Below are 17990 nucleotides of genomic sequence, written 5' to 3'. Positions count from 1 at the left end.
TCAGGAATTAATGTTTTTAAAATAATCCCACAATGATTCTAATGAGCCACCGGGATTGGAAACCTCTGGTTTAAAGCATCTTGTTTCTCATTATTCCTCCCTTCCCTCAGATTAGTCTGTAAAGAGAAATAAAAGAGTAAATGAGAAGGAGGTGGCTGGCTCAGTTGGTAGAGCATGCCACATGTAATTCTTGATCTTGGGGTCATGAGTTCAAGCCCTATGTTGGGCACAGAGTTTACTTAAAAAAAATAAAAATAAAAAAGCAAATGGGAAGAGAAAGGTAGAGAAAAACACATGGGCCTAAAGATTAATCCTTGGGAGAGAAACTGCCCCATTCCTGATGGTTTTCCTATTTTTGATTCCAATCCTTTGTGAACCTCAATTCTGTTTCAGCCTTTGTATTCATTTATTTAAGCATTCCTTCAGCAATGAACCAGATGTTGGGGGAAATAGCAGCCCCTGCTTTCCTGGAGTGACAGTCCAGTGAAGCCAATACACAAAGGAATCCTAAGTCAGATGATAAATGCTAGAAAGAACAGTAAATCAAGATGGAAATCAAGATAAGATAGAAAGTGGCAAAGGGCATCATAGCTATTTTATGCAGAGAGGCCTATCTGAAATGAGTTCTATGAGATACCTCTCTATCCCTATAATAAATGTGCCCTTGTCTTAAGCCATCTTGATTGAAGGGATCAGTAGGATTTCCTGATTGCAGGCAACAGAAACTGATCTTAAATATCTTAAGAAAAATAAAAGGAAGTATGTCAGGGTTTCAGTGAATCAACAAGACACTCTAAAACCAAAGCGAGAAGATGGATAGGAATTGAGCCTTCACTGGAGTGTTCAGTGGTCCAATGACTGTCTTTTAACAAGGCTAATCTGGTCAGAATACCTTTACCATTGCTATGTGACACTGCTCACTTCACAGGTACGTTTCATGAATCTTAACAGTCTCTTCACGCATGCACCATTTGCTCCAGACTTTAAAGGCCCAGGTGGGAGAGGCTGAAGGGTCAGGCCTAAGGCTACTTACCAGTGTTCCAGCTGCAAAGAGTAGGAGAGAAAGGAACTCCCTTCAGCAGAAACCAAGGAGGGGAGCACAGCACAGTCTCCCCAAAAGCTGCCATCTTAATAAGATGTTCCCCATACAAGAAGGCCTCGGATGCTAGATAACCAAAAAAGGTGAAAATTCTATAGTTTCTGTTTCTTGCAACTAAATTAGCACTGACATAGCCCCTGGAAGAAGGCTGTAACCTAAGACCAAGTCAGAACACAGAATGTAAAATTCTGCTCTGTCTCTGGATATTTAATAAGCATTAACTGGGCACAATGCCAAGGTTTTGAAGACCCAGATGTGAGGTAAAAAAAAAAAAAAAAATCTTGGCTGAATGATCCCTATGGTCTAGGTGGGAAGACAAAAAATATAAGAAATTTCAAAATAAGAGAGCATATGCCATGGGCCAAACAGTACTAATGGGAAACAATTCAATGTAGTGCTTTTTAAAACCCTTCTGGGGATCCCTGGGTGGCTCAGCGGTTTACCATGTACCTTCAACCAAGGGCATGATCCTGGAGTCCCAGGATCGGGTCCCACATTGGGCTCCCAGCATGGAGCCTGCTTCTCCCTCTGCCTGTGTCTCTGCCTCAGTGTGTGTGTGTGTGTGTGTGTGTGTGTCATGAATAAATAAATAGAATCTTTTTTTAAAAATAAAATAAAATAAAACCCTTTTCTACAATTAGACTGCCTACATTTCATTAGAATCTTGCCTCCATCCTTCACTAGGGACAAAACCCTAGGAACATCAGCTTCTCTGGGCCTCACTTTCCACATTTTAAAAAATTTGGATAATAAACGTACCTACCTTGTAGAGTTCCAATGAAGACTAAATCAAGATAACCCATTTAAAACCCTTCCTACTATGCCTGGCCAGCATGTAGTAAGTGCTAACACTGGTTAGCTAAGTTAATCGCTACTGTATTTTATCAGTATCAATTGATGCCACCGGTTGTAGAATATATCCTTATTTTATGAATTATAATAAAAGAAAACGACTTCTAATCAAACTCTGACACAATGCTTTTCTATAAATTAGACTTTTTCTATACAATCTCATCCTCCATACCATCAGGAATGTTGGTGATGCAGCATTGCTTAAAAGAACACTCCCTGGGGCACCTGGTTGGCTCAGTCAGGAGAGCATGCCACTCTTGATTTGGGGTCAAGTTTGAACCCCATGTTTGGTACAGAGATTATTTAAAAAAATAAAATCTTTTGGGGCACCTGGGTGGTGCAGTCAATTAAGCATCCAACTCTTGGTTTCAGCTCAGGTAGTAATCTAGGGTCATGAGATCAAGCCCCACATCAGACTCCACTAGGAATTTGTTTAGGACTCTCTTTTTCCCTCTCCAAGTGCCCTCCAACCCCGCCCCCTCAAATAAATTTTTAAAAAATTTTAAGATTTTATTTATTTATTCATGAAAGACAGAGAGAGAGAGAGAGAGTAAGAGAGAGGCAGAGACATAGGCAGAGAGAGAAGCAGGCTCCATGCAGGGAGCCCAGTGTGGGACTCAGTCTCAGGACTCTGGGATCACGCCCTAAGCCAAAAGCAGAGGCTCAACCACTCACCCACTGAGCCACTCTGGCATCCCTAAACATAACTTAAAAAAATAAAAATAAAAATAAAAAGCACTACAAATTATCTCTGGGATTATCTATCAAACTACTACCATTCATTCTGTAAGTCATTCAAAACATCAATTGCATTCAAAATATGTGTTACCCATAATACATTTGACTCAGCTGAAGTGATGACAGTTTAAACAGCCATGGCCATATTTACATCTAATCTGATAATTATATCTATGTCATAACTACCACCTGGTTGATGGTGATTGCAGATACATCCTGATTTTACAGATGTCAACATGTGAAAATGTCTTATAATTTATAAAATTATTAGAATTTATAAAATTTTAAGGGACTCAGAAGACTATAGGAGCTCAAACTCTGTAGTTTTATAAAATGAAAGGACGAAAAGGAATAGCTTTGACAGATGTTTGCAATGAATCATCTTTGTTACTGTAAACTTGTAGAAAACTGTTAAAATTGTTACTATAGTGAATACTAAAAAGAAAGTATTTTCAGAACTGCCAGGCCAAACCAATGTGCAGAGTTTTCTCAGAATTCAAGAACTGGGGATGCCTGGGTGACTCAGCGGTTGAGCGTCTGTCTTTGGCTTGGGGCATGATCCCAGAGTCTCAGGATCGAGTCCATCAGGCTTCCTCAGTGGAGCCTGCTTCTCCTTCTACCTGTGCCTCTGCCTCTCTCTCTGCGTCTTTCATGAATAAATGAAATCTTAAAAAAATAAATAAAGAATCCAAGAACTGTAAGGGTGGAAGGGAATCACACAAGATTTTAATCCATCCATTCTACAACATCCCCAACAGTAGGGATGACCATCCCTGAAGGTCACCCAGTTCTTTTTTAAAATTCTTGCAGTGATATTAAACTCACGACTTTCAAAGGAAGTTTATCTCAAGGAAATTCTGCTTAAATTTCTCCCATATTTTTTTAAAGATTTTATTTATTTATTCATTAAAGACACACACACAGAGAGAGAGAGAGAGAGAGAGAGAGGCAGAGACATAGGCAGAGGGAGAAGCAGTCTCCATGCAGGGACCCTGATGCGAGACTCGACCCCGAAGACTCTAGGATCACACCCTGGGCCAAAGGCAGACGCTAAACCGATGAGCCACCCAGGGATCCCTCTTCCATACTTTGAAAAACAACAACAACAACAAAATACTTCCTGTGCCATCCACCTCTTGGCCTAAGTCCTATCCTTTAGGACTATACTCTCAAACCTAATCATTCTTCATTCCACCTGTGGCCTGTCCCATCCACACCCCCCACATTGTGCCTTCTCTTTTCCAAGGTCCTTCAGTCCTGAGGGTCAACAATTTGAGCTTAGCTCAACCGTATGGCTCTTCTACTAGTCTCACCTGGAATCACTATGAATCATCTGACACCTTGACTGTTGTTGCTGGGTGGTCTAAGATGGCCCCACTGACATGTTTGTCCTGCCAGTTCCAAGTCTCTCCACATGGTCTCTTGTCCCCAGAGGGTCTAGACTACTTTACCAATAGTGTCAGGACAACAAGAGAGTGAAACCAGAGGTTGCAAGGCCTTTTAAGACCCAGCCTATGAACTTCCACCATGTTGCTCTGCCACATTCTGTTGACTGAAACAAAAAACAGGCCAGCTCAAATTAGAGGTAGATACCTAGACTCCACTTCTTTTTGGGAGGAGGAGCAAAGTCACAATAAAAAGGGGTATCATACCAGGAGGTGCTCAGCATTTGACTTAAATTAGCTCACCTACTTTCCTCAACAACCATTTTAGTAGGCACTATTATTATGTCATATGAGGTATGAGGATGGCCAATACACTAGATGGGTAGGACTCTCATGAGTTATAATTGGAAAAAAACTGTCATTCTTTTCTCCCCTTTCCATTCAAACCAGTTCTTTAGGGATGAAATCTAAGGCAAGTCCTGTTATTTTCTGGTCACTCAGAAAATAAAAAGTCTGTTTCTAGGCTTCTAAAATAGTCTTAGTTCAATAATTAAAATGTCCAGTCTCATGTAATAGGTTGACTTCCAACTTCTCATTCTACAATTGTCATTGCGCTAATTGATTCAAGCAAGAATCATCAATGAGTGTTAAACATAGTTGGTGGAAGTTTGATGAAGAAAAAGGAAATTTATGTTGTCTCAACATATCTTCCTTCAAAATAGTTATTCATTATAAATGGGAAAACTGCAACTTTATGGTAATCTAGCAGACATCATATTATCCAAGCAATCAAAGTTAACATGAGAGGCCCCTCATCGATTTAGTCTGTGGAGCATTCAACTCTTGAATTAGTTCAAGCCCTACATTTGGCCTGGAGCCTATTTAAAAAGAAGAAAAGAAATAGTTAACATGAATAATGGAGCAAACTGACACCATGTGCCACTTGATGTAAAATGTTAAGAGGAACACAGAGTCAGTTATGAAATATTCCTGCTAAAATGCAAAATTTCAATCCAATCATAGAGAACATCTAATAAAATCACATTTGAGAGATGTTCTACAAAAAAAAAAAAAAAATGACCTATAATCTTAAAAATACCAAAGTCATAAAAGACAAAAATGCCGAAGAACTGCCCAGATTAAAGGAGAACAAGATACATGACACTAAATGTAATACATGACCACTTCAGAGTCAGGACCTCACAGGATACCTAGAGAGATAGTTCTCTCTAAATATGCTATTCTCTTTCCAGCCTTCCCCTCAGGATAGGGGTGTGGTCAGTTAAGAGTTGGGAAACCAACGTTCAGCCACCTCACTTCCACTTCCAATTTGGTGCTTACCCATCACTTTGGAATTTGGATAGTTGGTAATCATTTTGGGGGAACTCATTCAAAATGGGGATAAGAGGGACGCCTGGGTAGCTCAGTGGTTGGGCATCTGCTTTTGGCTCAGCGCGTGATCCCAGAGTCCCGGGATCGAGTCCCACATCTGGCTCCCTGCATGGAGCCTGCTTCTCTCTCTCTGCCTCTCTCTGTCTCTCACGAATAAATGAGTAAAATCTTTTTTTTTTAAATGGGGATAAGAAGAGTCCTATTTTAACATTCTATTACACAAGGAAACAGGCTTTACCAGTTTAAATAACTTGCCCTAGGTCACAGATAATAAAAAGGAGAATTGAAATCCCAAAATGAGTGTCTTAAATGTATGTTTACAAATTTCACATTGGTAGATACAGCCTGTTGCTCTGGGTATTTGTGTCTTTTTAGATTCTGATCAGGTTACTTAAGGAATTTGCTCTATTTGTTTATCAAGCACTTACTATGATATGCCTTACATACATTGCCTCAGTTTACTTTTTATCACTGTATCATTTAACAGATGAGAAAATTGAGGTTCAGAAAAGTTAAATGGCATCCCCAAGATCTGACAGCTAGTAAGGTATAAAGCCCAGACTGAAAGCCACCTGTATTTTAACTCCAAGCTCATGCTCATAGCCACAATGCTTTCACTTCCCCATACTCACTATATAAATTTATCTCCAGCTTTTACCTTGCTCTTGGACAAAGGATCGGAAACAATATTTAGCTAAATGCAAGGATTCATATCAGCCACAAAGTGCAAAGGACAGAAACACTCAACCCAGAAGTGGGAGGGCAGTGGCCAATTGAGATCATGGAGGTTAAAGAGAGGATGATTACACCAAAACAAAACAAAACTTCTAGAAAACAATGACAACAGCAAAACTCAAACCTTAACAGAAGGAAGAAACTCAAAATGAGTACTAAAGGGTTCTAAGTTTCCGGGAAGTGAAGGTGGGAAGGAAAATCACAGTGAATCACACAGTTCTCACAGTAAGGAAAAGAAGAAAAGGCAACATTCTTAACAGAGCATAAGGAAATAAGTCTATTACTGCCTAACAAACCACTCTAAAACTTAGTGGTTTTAAACAACAACCATTTAATTATGGCCCACTTACGATCCCATGGGTCAACTGGGCTAATCAGCTGGATGCTTTTAGTGTTCCAGATCTGGGAGCTCAAACAGCTTGGAGAAGTTCTAGATGACACTCAGAATTGCTGCACAATGGTGAACAGCTGGGAGAATTGCTCAGCTGGGATACTAGGAGGGTTGGGCCTTCCTATCCATGTAGTCTCTGGGCCTCCATCTCTTCTTCCCCATGTAGACTTGGTCTCTTCTTGTTGCCTCTTCAGTAGGGTAACTGGACTTCTGACTTGAGTTCAGAGTTCCCAAAACTAAGTGTTCCGAGAAAACAGAAGTAGAAGCTACAAGTCTTTTTATTTTATTTTTTTTTAAGATTTTATTTTATTATTTATTTGACAGAGAGAGAGAGAGAACACACAGCAGGCAGAGGGAGAGGGAGAAGCAGGCCCCTCCTGAGCAAGGAGCCCGATGCAGGGCTGGATCCCAGGACTCTGGGATCATGACATGAGCCGAAGGCAGACCCTTAACCGACTAAGCCCCTCAGGTGCCCTGTTACCAGTCTTTTTAAACAGTAGGCCTAGAATTGACACAGTGTTACTTTTGCCACATTTTGTTTGTTAAAATAAGTCATAGGGCAGCTGGATTCCTTGTAAGAGGAACCACTACACAAGGGTCTGAATATCAGGAAAATTCGTTGGAGCCTTGGAGAACAGCTACCACAAAGAGAGTCAACTTTTTTCCCTAGCACTTTACTATAAAGCATTACATATATATATTTCTTTAAGATTTTATTTATTTATTCATAGAGACACAGAGAGAGAGAGAGAGAGAGGGAAAGAGAGAGAGAGAGGCAGAGACACAGGCAGAGGGAGAAGCAGGCTCCATGCAGGGAGCCTGATGTGGGACTCGATACTGTGTCTCCAGGATCAGGCACTGGGCTGAAGGCGGCGCTAAACCACTGAGCCACCAGGGCTGCCCCACCATTACATATATTTTTATAAAAATTTTATAGAAAATACAAAGGTATGCTACCTTTGACCATGATTTTATGTGACCCTCCTTTTTTTGTAATCTGACTCTTAAAGTCAAAATACAGTGTAAAATGAGAGAAAGGTATTTCTTAGGAAACCCAGGTAACACATTGCAAACATATTGCTTAATGATAATTTGATTGGATATAGGGGTAAAACAGAATTTATAGAAATAGATAGTTAACATTTCTCTTGGGTTGTCCCACTTGAATACCTATTGCTTTTGCAGGGAATATTTTTTGCAAGTATAATATAGCTAATAATTTGAAAACTAGGATGACTATACCAATGTTCTCCAGCCAAAGGATCATCAGAAACATATCCAGTGCTGGACAATATTAGGTGATACCAAGAAACTGAAACAATTATATGATTTGTTATCTTAATAAGCTTTATCTAGGTGTAGGAAAGAGGCTAAAGCTAAATTGAGGCTAAAGGTGGAATTGCTAAACAAGCAACTCATATTTTTCCAGGATAGGGAGTTGGTTGGTCATTTTCATAATTCTGGACAATGTACTATATGTGTTTGTCTGTGTTCAGACAGGTGTCCATCCTAATCACAAAGCAGCCTTGTCTAATACTGGCTTTCTGTGAAATTATTTACATTAACAGGAGGACATCAAGGCATAGCTGTGAGTGCCAGGCCAGGTCATAGTAGCATCAAGGTGCTGATAGTACTAATATCACCAGCTGATAGTACCAAACCAGCACCCAGATATTAGGGGCTCTTTTCCTGTGTCTCAAGTGTAATAGCAGAGAAAGAGAGGAAATAATCTTAACGTCTAGTTGTAGGGGACTGCTAGAATACGTTAGGGTATTGTGCATCCATAAAATGGAATGCTATGCAGCCATTAAAATGATGCAGTAGCAGAATATTTAATCATATATAAAAATGTTCTCAATACATTGTTAAGTGAAAAGACTGATTATAAACCAGTATTTATAGTGTAATTACAGCTTGGTAAGCTATATATAGGCTTGCAAAAAAAAAAAAAAAGACTAGGAGAATATAAACAGCAATATTAACATTGGCATATCTGGGGGAACCTGGCTGGTTTAGTTGGAGGAGCATGCAACTCTCAATCTTGGGGTCATGGGTTCAAGCCCCATATCAGGTATAAAGATTACTTAAATAAACTTTTTAAAATAATAATAAATAAATAAAATTGACATATCTGGTTGCTGAGATTATGGGCAATTTTTTTTCTGCTAATCTATATTTCCCAAAGTTTCCTGATAAAGATGTATTACCTTTAAAATGAGAAAGGACAGTGTTGTTGGTTTTTTAAGTAGGCTCCACACTCAGCATGGAGCCCAACCTGGGGCTTGGACTCATGACCCTGAGATCAAGACCTGAACTGAGATGAAGAGTTGGTTACTTAACCAACTAAGCCATCCAGGTGCTCCTGTTGCTGATGTTGTTTTCACAAGGCTCACAACATGAGTGAAAACCCAGAAGCAGAGATTCATGGGGAGACCAAAAGGACATTCAAGCGTTTCAGCACCAGCATATATGGAGCAAGATTTACATTCCAATGTGCGAATTAAGGATACTGACTTGCATTTCTCTGCAGATAAGGGTAAAAAAAAAAAGAAATATCTTGGGATTAACTCAAAGGATTGGCTCAAAGTCCTAGATTTCTGCATCATTAAGCAAAGAATAAATGATAAATTTCTGCTTTCCAAATACTGTTCTAAGCATTTCACATGTATTAAATCAACCAATCTTCATAATAACGCAAAAGATAAATACTACTTATGACTCCCATTTTACAGATGGGAAAACTCAAGCAAAGAGATCAGTCAAGTAATTTTCCCAATGGCCTATAGCTAACAAGTGGTAGAGAGGAATTTGAATCCAGACCTTCCATTTCTAGAGTCTGTGCTCTTAACTTTTCCTTGAAAAATGAAGGCAGAATTTAAACATACTTGTCACAAAATTACATAAATATTCCTGTACTCCCCTTAGACTTTTAAAAATCTGTATGTCATCTCAGTGGACCAGCCATAAATTTCTTAAGCCAAGTAACCAATGAAAATTTTAGGCAGCCTCAAGGACAGAGCATGGTGGATTTAGAGTCAGAAACCTCACTTCAGCTTAGTAGTTTCATAAACACTATAGTTGCATATACATGTATATAACCATATGCATGCAGTTTTCTTTATTCCAAATATAATACCCACTGATTGGAAAAAAAATCAAGCGTGGAAAAATAGAGTACGGAAACTGAAAATCAATACCATAGATTTGAATGATTGTGTGTCCCCACCCCCACTCCAACTGCCTCAAAATTCATATGTTAAACCCAATCTCAGTGGGTTAAGCAGTTGCCTTAGGCTCAGGTCCTGATCCAGGGTCCCGGGATCCAGCCCCACATCAGGCTCCCTGCTCAGCGGGGAGCCTACTCCTCCCTCTGCATGCTACTCCCCCTGCTTGTGCTCTCTCTCTTTCTCTCTGTCAAATAAATAAATAAAATCCAAATAAATAAATAAATAAATCTATCTGATCCCAGTGTGATGAAATTTGGAAGTGAGGCCTTTCGGAGATGACTAGGTCATGAATGATATTTGTAGCCTTATGAAAAGACCCCAAAGAACTCCTTTGCCCCTTCTGCCAAAGGACAACACAGGGAGGAAGGCTGTCTGTGAACTGGGGGAAGCAGGCTTTCACCAGACACCAAATCTGCCGCCACCTTGCTCTCAGACTTCCCTGCTTCCAGAACTGTGAGAAATAAGTTCCTGCTGTTTATAAGCCACCCAATCCATAATATTTTGTTATAGCAGTCCTAACATCTCATAATCACATGGGTCCATGCAAGGCTCATCTTTAGGTATTAGCGCCTTTACTCATTCCTTTACTTCCAATCCTATTCCCCTCCCCTCACAGGAACCCACTCCAATGTAATTAAGTGGAGGTTCTTCCCATATACTTCCTTACATTTATTTAGGTAAAAAGTACAGAGTACTGGTTAAGACTCTGGAGCCAGGGGTACCTGAGTGGCTCAGTGATTGAGCATCTGTCTTTGGCTCAGGTCGTGATCCCAGGGTTCTGGGATCAAATTCTGCATCAGGCTCCCTACTGGGAGTCTGCTTCTGCCTCTCTGTGTCTCTCATTAACAAAAAATAAAAATAAAAAAAATAAAGACTCTGGAGCCAGACTTGAGTACACTACCAGCTGTGTGAGTGTGGGCAAGCTACCTAGCCTAGGCTATGTATCACAGTTTTGTCATCTAAGAAATGGAGAAAAAATAGTACTTACCTCATAGGACTGTTATGAATATTAAATGAGCTAATATTTATTAAGTGCTAAGAACAGTGTCTAGCATATATCAGGTGCTGTGTAGATGCTAAATTAATGTTAAGTAAATCTGCATCATTGAAAATCCTAACTAGTACTCAGCTTATTTCTCTCAATGTTATTTTTTTATTAATCAACCATATCATGATATATAAATCTAACCACATGCCACATTTTACCTGTCCACTCCCTTTATCAGCCTCATCCTTAACATTTCTGGGGCCTAAGGCAAAAGACCCAGGAGGCCTATATACCATATGTCTAAATATTTTACATAACACTGTAAAATTATTCTCTTTGACAAATATTCCTTCATAAGCACAAAATAGAAACATAGTTGTACAACTCTGATTTTTACATGACTTAGAATTGGCAAAAACACCTAAGAGGACTAAATTTAATTCTTTTTGCACATGTCTGGTTATTCTGTTGATGGACTGGTGACACCTGGATGAGTAATAATGACATACGTAATTTTATTTTATTTTTTTAAAGATTTTTGAGAGAGAGAGAGGGAGCAAAAGCAGGGGAAAGGGCAGAGGGAGAGGGAGAAGCAGGCCCACCGCTGAGCAGGAAGCCTGATGTGGGGCTCGATCCCAGGACCCCAGTATCATGACCCAAGTTGAAGGCGTAACTGACTGAGCCCCCAGGCGCTGTGACATATGTAATTTTAAAATGAGATATTTATTCCAGAATTTTTTCTCTCCTTCATTCCATTAAAATCGTTATAATCAAAATGTCCTCCCACCATCATTGGCAGCAACAAACTGGAGCCGGTTGCCATCCGAGGAAGAAGTCATTGAGTACTTTATGAAATCATATGAAGAGAAAACTGGGAATGCCTGGCACGCCAAGAACATAATGAAGCATCCTCAAAAATTCTACCTTCTGGAGATTGACTTCGGCCAGGACAAAGAGGCAGTGAAGAAGCTGACGGTGAAGTCTAGCACCAAGTCCAAGTTCCCCAAGCTTGTGCAGGACCTCATTAAGATGATCTTTGACGTGGAAAGTATGAAGAAAGCCATGGTGGAGTATGAGATTGACCTTCAGAAGATGCCCTTGGGGAAGCTGAGCAAACGGCAGATCCCGGGATCTCCATCCTCAGTGAGGTGTAGCAGGCGGTGTCCCAGGGCAGCAGAGACTCCCAGATCCTGGATCTCTCAAATCACTTCTGCACCCTGATCCCCCACGACTTTGAGATGAAGAAGCCCCCATTCCTGAGCAACGCAGATTGCGTGCAGGCCAAGGTGGAAATGCAAGACAACCTGCTGGACATCGAGGTCGCCTACAGTCTGCTCAGGGGTAGCTCTGACGACAGCAGCAAGGACCCCATCAACATCAACTCTGAGAAGCTCAAGACTGACATTAAGGTGGTGGACAGCGATTCTGAGGAAGCCAAGACCATCAGGAAGTAAGTTAAGAACACTCACGCGACCACGCGCAAAGCACATGACCTAGAGGTAATTGATGTTTTTAAGGTCGAGCGTGAGGGCAAGATCCAGCGCTACAAGCCCTTCAAGGAGCTGTGTAACCAGAGGCTGCTGTGGCACGGGTCCAGGGCCACCAACTTCACGGGGATCCTGTCCCAGGGCCTCTGGATAGCCCCACCGGGGGGCACCTGTGACAGGCTACATGTTTGGTAAGGGATCTATTTCGCCGACACGGTCTCCAAGAGTGCCAACTATTGCCACATGTCCCAGAGAGACCCAGAAGCCTGATCCTGCTAGGAGAAGTTGCCCTTGGGAACGTGTACGAGCTAAAGCACGCTTTATCATATCATATCAGCAAGCTACCCAAAGGCAAGCATGGTGTCAAAGGTTTGGGCAAGACGACCCCTGACCCTCCTGCTAGTATTACTCTGGATGGCGCAGAAGTCCCTCTTGGAACTGGGATTTCCTCTGGCATCAACAACATCTGCCTGCTGTATCCAACCAGTACATTGTCTACTGACATCGCTCAAGTCAATCTGAAATACCTGCTGAAGCTCAAGTTCAACTTCAAGATGTCCCTGTGGTGAGCTGGAGTGAGAGGCCAGGGCGCAGCCCGATGCAGGGATGAGGGTGCCCAGCGCCCTGCACTGCCTGACCCGGCCAAGGCCACCACCCTGCCCCCAGAGATCCACCTCCACTCAGTCTCCTTAGGAAGGATTTTCTTTCTTTTCTTTTCTTTTCTTTTCTTTTCTTTTCTTTTCTTTTCTTTTCTTTTCTTTTCTTTCTTTCAGATTTGATTTATTTATTCATGAGAGGCAGAGACAGAGAGAGGCAGAGACATGGGCAGAGGGAGAAGCAGGCTCCATGCAGGGAGCCCCACGTGGGACTCGATCCCGGGTCTCCAGGATCACACCCTGGGCTGAAGGCGGCGCTAAACCACTGAGCCACCCGAGCTGCCCTAGGAAGGATTTTCTGCCAATGTTTGCTCACTTGTTAAGCGATGTCCCCCCACCCCCCTCCGCGCTTTTCAAATCCCTTGTTTGTGTGGGTCTGGGGGTGGGGTGGGGTGGGGGTGGGGTCCCCCTGCGGCCAGCACCCTGGTGGGGACGACTGACAGTAGGACAGGAAGGGGGTTCTATTCTAGACTAGTCCTGCAGGAAGAACCACTAAAGTCACGATGTCTGCCTTGCTCACTGGCTTCCGGGGCAGGGGTCCTTTGCCCTTCTTTCCACATTGAGTTTCAGTTTTGGAAAAATGTTAAGCATTTATTTTAAAGTAAAAATAAAAACTAATTTCATACTATGAAAAAAAAAGTCCCCCTATTTTGTTTCCTAGTGGCAGTAATGCCAACTTAAACTTTCTTGATTATAGTTGTTATATAGGGTTTTTTTTTTATTAATTTGCAGAAATCTTGCTCAGCCGAGGTCACACCTAGAGTCAAAAATAAATAATTCAAAAATTATTCACAAATAGATGAAGGATGCCTGGGTGGCTCATTTGGTTAAGCGTCTGACTCTTGATTTCAGGTCAATACCTTTTTACTCGCTTATGGTCATGTAACCATCATCCAGATCAAAATATAGATCAGCTCCTCAGAAGGTTCCCTAGTGTCCCTTTCAGTCTGTGCCTCCACAAAGGGACCACTATTCTCATTGATGTAGGAAACAAAGGCAAAAGAAAAAATTAAATTTCCTTGCTACTTACAGCCCATTGATGAGTCCTTGAAACAGGTATAGCAACCTTCCTCTGGGAGCTCAGGTGCCTTGATGTTAATACTTTGCTAAGGGCAAAAGGCAATCTCAGTTTAACCCCCAGGATTCTGTAAGTCTACTTCAGCGTGTAAAAATTCCTTGGAAACTTCCTTTATCTCTACCCCTCAATATATATATGTTGGCTGTGGATGGAACTGGAGGGTATTACGCTTAGTGAAATAAGTCAGAGGACAAACATTATATGGTCTCATTCATTTGGGGAACATAAAAAATAGTGAAAGGGAATAAAGGGGAAAGGAGAGAAAATGAGTGGGAAATATCAGAGAGGGAGACAAAACATGAGACACTCCTAACTCTGGGAAACGAACAAGGGGTGGTGGAAAGGGAGGTGAGCGGAGGGTTGGGGTGACTGGGTGACAGGCACTGAGGGGGGCACTTGACGGGATGAGCACTGGATGTTATACTATATGTTGGCAAATCGAACTCCAATAAAATAAATTAATTAAATAATTTAAAAAGATATATGTCAGCAATCATCCCCTAAGCATATGGTCTGCCAATAAATATCTGAAGGGTCTCATGTTTAAGTTTTATTAGATGGTAATAAATGACCTTTTCCTAACCACAGCTAGCCCCTCAAGGTTCTGGAAACCTTGCTTCCAAAATTCCTTAGAGATTTATGCTCTTCCTAATCCCCTCCCAACTTGAAAGTCTATAATTGGCCACTCCTCAAGACCCCCAGGGCAGCTCTTTCTGCCCATGGATCTTGTCCCTATGCTTTAATAAAACCACTTTTTGCACCAAAGATGTCTCAGGAATTCTTTTTTGGCTATTTGCTCCAAACCCTAACATTTTTCTGCATCATTATCTCTAACCTTATATACCATGATAATAAAATGGTGCCATCACATTGCAATATTGTAATGCATATGATAAATTATTGTAACAAAATATTACAAATATTCTCACTTTACTAGTTTTCAGTTATATTGCCACCTCATTATCTCTTAAAATCACGTAGATCCTTAGAATATTTAAGTTATTTATTTATTTATTTATTTATTTATTTTTAAAGATTTTTTTATTCATTCATGAGAGACACAGAGAGAGAGAGAGAGAGAGGCAGAGACACAGGCAGAGGGAGAAGCAGGCTCCATGCAGGAAGCCTGACATGGGATTCAATCCCAAGTCTCCAGGATCACACCCTGGGCTGAAGGCGGCGCTAAACCACTGAGCCACTGGGGCTGCCCTTAAGTTCCTCTTTTAAAACTCTCAGTGTTGTAATATTATGAAGCAAATCAAAACAAGTGTACTAATCAATTTGTTTAAAGTCTCTTCATTTGAGACTCTATCTGAACCTATCACAGCCAGAAAATGTGCTGCATGGAACTTAGTTTGATGGTTATTGATACCTGAATCTTATTTATGAAATTTATATAAAACCTTTTTGTTTCTTTGTTCTAATTTCCTTATATTTTATTTGAATGGCATTGTTGTTGAATATCTTTTTATTTTGAAAAACTACTTTCTCTAAAATTAAAAAATTCATTATTTTCAAAAGTTAAACAGCTGTGTAATTTTTTTTTTTGTAAAATTTTGCTAACATTAGTAATAACAATGAATAGTTTATACCAAATAATTGTCAACAGTGCAACTTCAAAAAAATTTCATTTTCCTCCAAAGGCCACAAATTGCTCTTGGCTTGAAATCTTCTATTTTTTAAGCTTTTCTAATGCATCTTATATCTTGTCTAAATTAAATCCAATTATTTTGACAAAACTTAATGTTTTGAGGGATCCCTGGATAGGTTGGCGCTTGCCTTCAGCCCAGGGTGTGATCCTGGAGACCTGGGATCGAGTCCCACGTCAGGCTCCCTGCATGGAGCCTGCTTCTCCCTCTGCCTGTGTCTCTGCCTCTCTCTCTGTGTGTCTCTCATGAATAAATAAATAAAATCTTTAAAAAAAAAAAAAGTGTGTGTATATACATGTGTGTATAATTACTCAACAAGACTGTACAATCCAGTTGAAGTTGATAATGTAAATATTTCAGGGTTTTTTGTATATGATTTCTTTTCTTGCTTTACTAGCCATTAAATTAATAATCTTATACTTAATTTTCCCCATCCTAGATAGTGATCATTATTTGTCTTAAATGTTTATCTATTCTAGCTTCAACTTTCAAAATCATTTATTCTGAATTTCGAAATGTTCTGCTGCTTTCTGTAAATGTTGCACCATTAAAATAATATTACTTTAAGAGTATTACAATAATGTCCTATGTCAGTGTTTACTTGCGTTGATAAATGCTACCATTGTTTGCTGATTACTCAGTCTTTTCTTTTCCCGGCTCCATAATAGCATGTGTGTGCCAGTGACATTTCCGTTCTTTTAATAAGAAATCTAAATATTTCTAGTCACAAATACTTTTGTTGGCCAAAACTGACCTTGAAAATTGGTTGTGAGATATGTAACAGTAACAGAATACATAGCTTTAAACTTAAAATATAAAATATAAATCCTATAGTTTTACATTCCATTTGAAAGCATTTTGGTGCAAAGGAAATTACTAAATTTTTGCTGAATGAAAATAAAAATTAAAAATTGTAATCATTCAGGTGAAACAGAAGAATATGATAATCATTGTCCAGGATCATTGTTCAACAAACATTGAAAACCTCAGGGTTTCTCTTGCTCACTCACCTGCTGATTTCATGTATAATTCTCTATTAATTCTAATTGCTTCAGTCAAATCCTACCTTAATCAGTAAAGAATGTGAAATTATTAAGATTTCATTTGACCCATTCAAGTTGTGTATTTGAAGAGAATAATTTTCTTCCTGCTTTTATTGCATTGATTGGTTATTAAATCTCCATTAAAGATACAATCTCCAATCTCCTATTCAAGAATCTTAAGTGGATCATTCTCAACAGAAGTCTGCTTGCTATCATTGTTTCAACTTTTAAAATTTTAAGCAGACTAGTTCTTCCAAAGACTTCCTACTTTAGGGTGCCTGGCTGGTTCTGTCAACAGACATACTACTCTCAATCTCAGGGGATCATGATTTCAAACCCCATGATGGGCATAGAATATGTTTTTTTTTTTAATTTTTATTTATTTATGATAGTCACAGAGAGAGAGAGAGAGGCAGAGACACAGGCAGAGGGAGAAGCAGGCTCCATGCACCGGGAGCCCGACGCGGGATTCGATCCCAGGTCTCCGGGATCACGCCCTGGGCCAAAGGCAGGCGCCAAACCACTGCGCCACCCAGGGATCCCAGAATATGTTTTTTTAAAAAAGACTTTATTTTTCATTTCTCTTCAGCTTTTATTATTTTTGAGCTCCATTTTTGTATTTTCTGTATCTGTGATGACCTTGACTTGTATTTATTCTCAATGATCTAAATTAAAAATAATCTGTAATATATTCAGATTTTACACAACTTAAATATATTTTCATTTTAAAAGTTAATAGAGGGGCACCTGAGTGGCTCATCTGAGTCTGACTTCAGCACAGGTCATGATCTTAGGGTCCTGGGATGCAGCCCCAAGCCCCTTGTCATTGAGCCCACTGATCACCTCCTTGCTCAGCAAGGAGTCTGCTTCTTCCTCTCCCTCTCCCTTTGCTCTCTCTCTCTTTCTCTGTCTCTGTCTCTCTCTCTCTCTCACACATAAATAAATAAAATTTTTTAAAAAGTTAAAATACATGTAAAATAAAAATTAAAATGAAATTTCATATATTACTTTCAAAGAAGTCTTTTTTCTTCTAAAGTATCCAAAATTATTTATTACGTTAAAATGCAATACACAAATTATAATTAATAGATATTAGAGTATTCAGCCAAAATTGTTTAAATAAAGCTGAATTTTAAATTCAGTTTTCTGAAAATTTAACTAAGCCTTTTAACATTTTTATGAAAGCAAAACTATTCTTAATTCTATCTTTCAATGTCCAATTTAAAGCATCAACTTTCCATTTTAAGCATGTTATGTCTAAACTACACAT

The 17990-nt window shown here is 39.8% G+C and overlaps 1 protein-coding gene and 1 pseudogene across 9 annotated transcripts in view; one reads left to right on the top strand and one right to left on the bottom strand.

Annotated features, from left to right (window-relative positions):
• The window catches only part of CCDC126 (coiled-coil domain containing 126), a 105436-nt gene that overhangs the window by 56548 nt on the left and 30898 nt on the right, over positions 1–17990 (bottom strand). Inside the window, exon 1 of one of the 9 annotated variants that reach the window (XM_035698301.2) lies at positions 4003–4201. The exons of the other annotated variants lie outside the window; for them this stretch is intronic. The gene's annotated coding sequence lies outside the window, so the exon portion shown is untranslated. Of the gene's footprint in view, positions 1–4002; positions 4202–17990 lie in introns of those variants that run through there. 9 annotated transcript variants of the gene reach the window in all.
• Positions 11587–12863, top strand: LOC125752437 (poly [ADP-ribose] polymerase 1-like; annotated as a pseudogene).

This window comes from Canis lupus, chromosome 14 (genome assembly GCF_003254725.2).
Source record: "Canis lupus dingo isolate Sandy chromosome 14, ASM325472v2, whole genome shotgun sequence".
Taxonomy (NCBI): Eukaryota; Metazoa; Chordata; class Mammalia; order Carnivora; family Canidae; genus Canis; species Canis lupus.
This window is presented reverse-complemented; position numbering and strand designations above follow the sequence as displayed.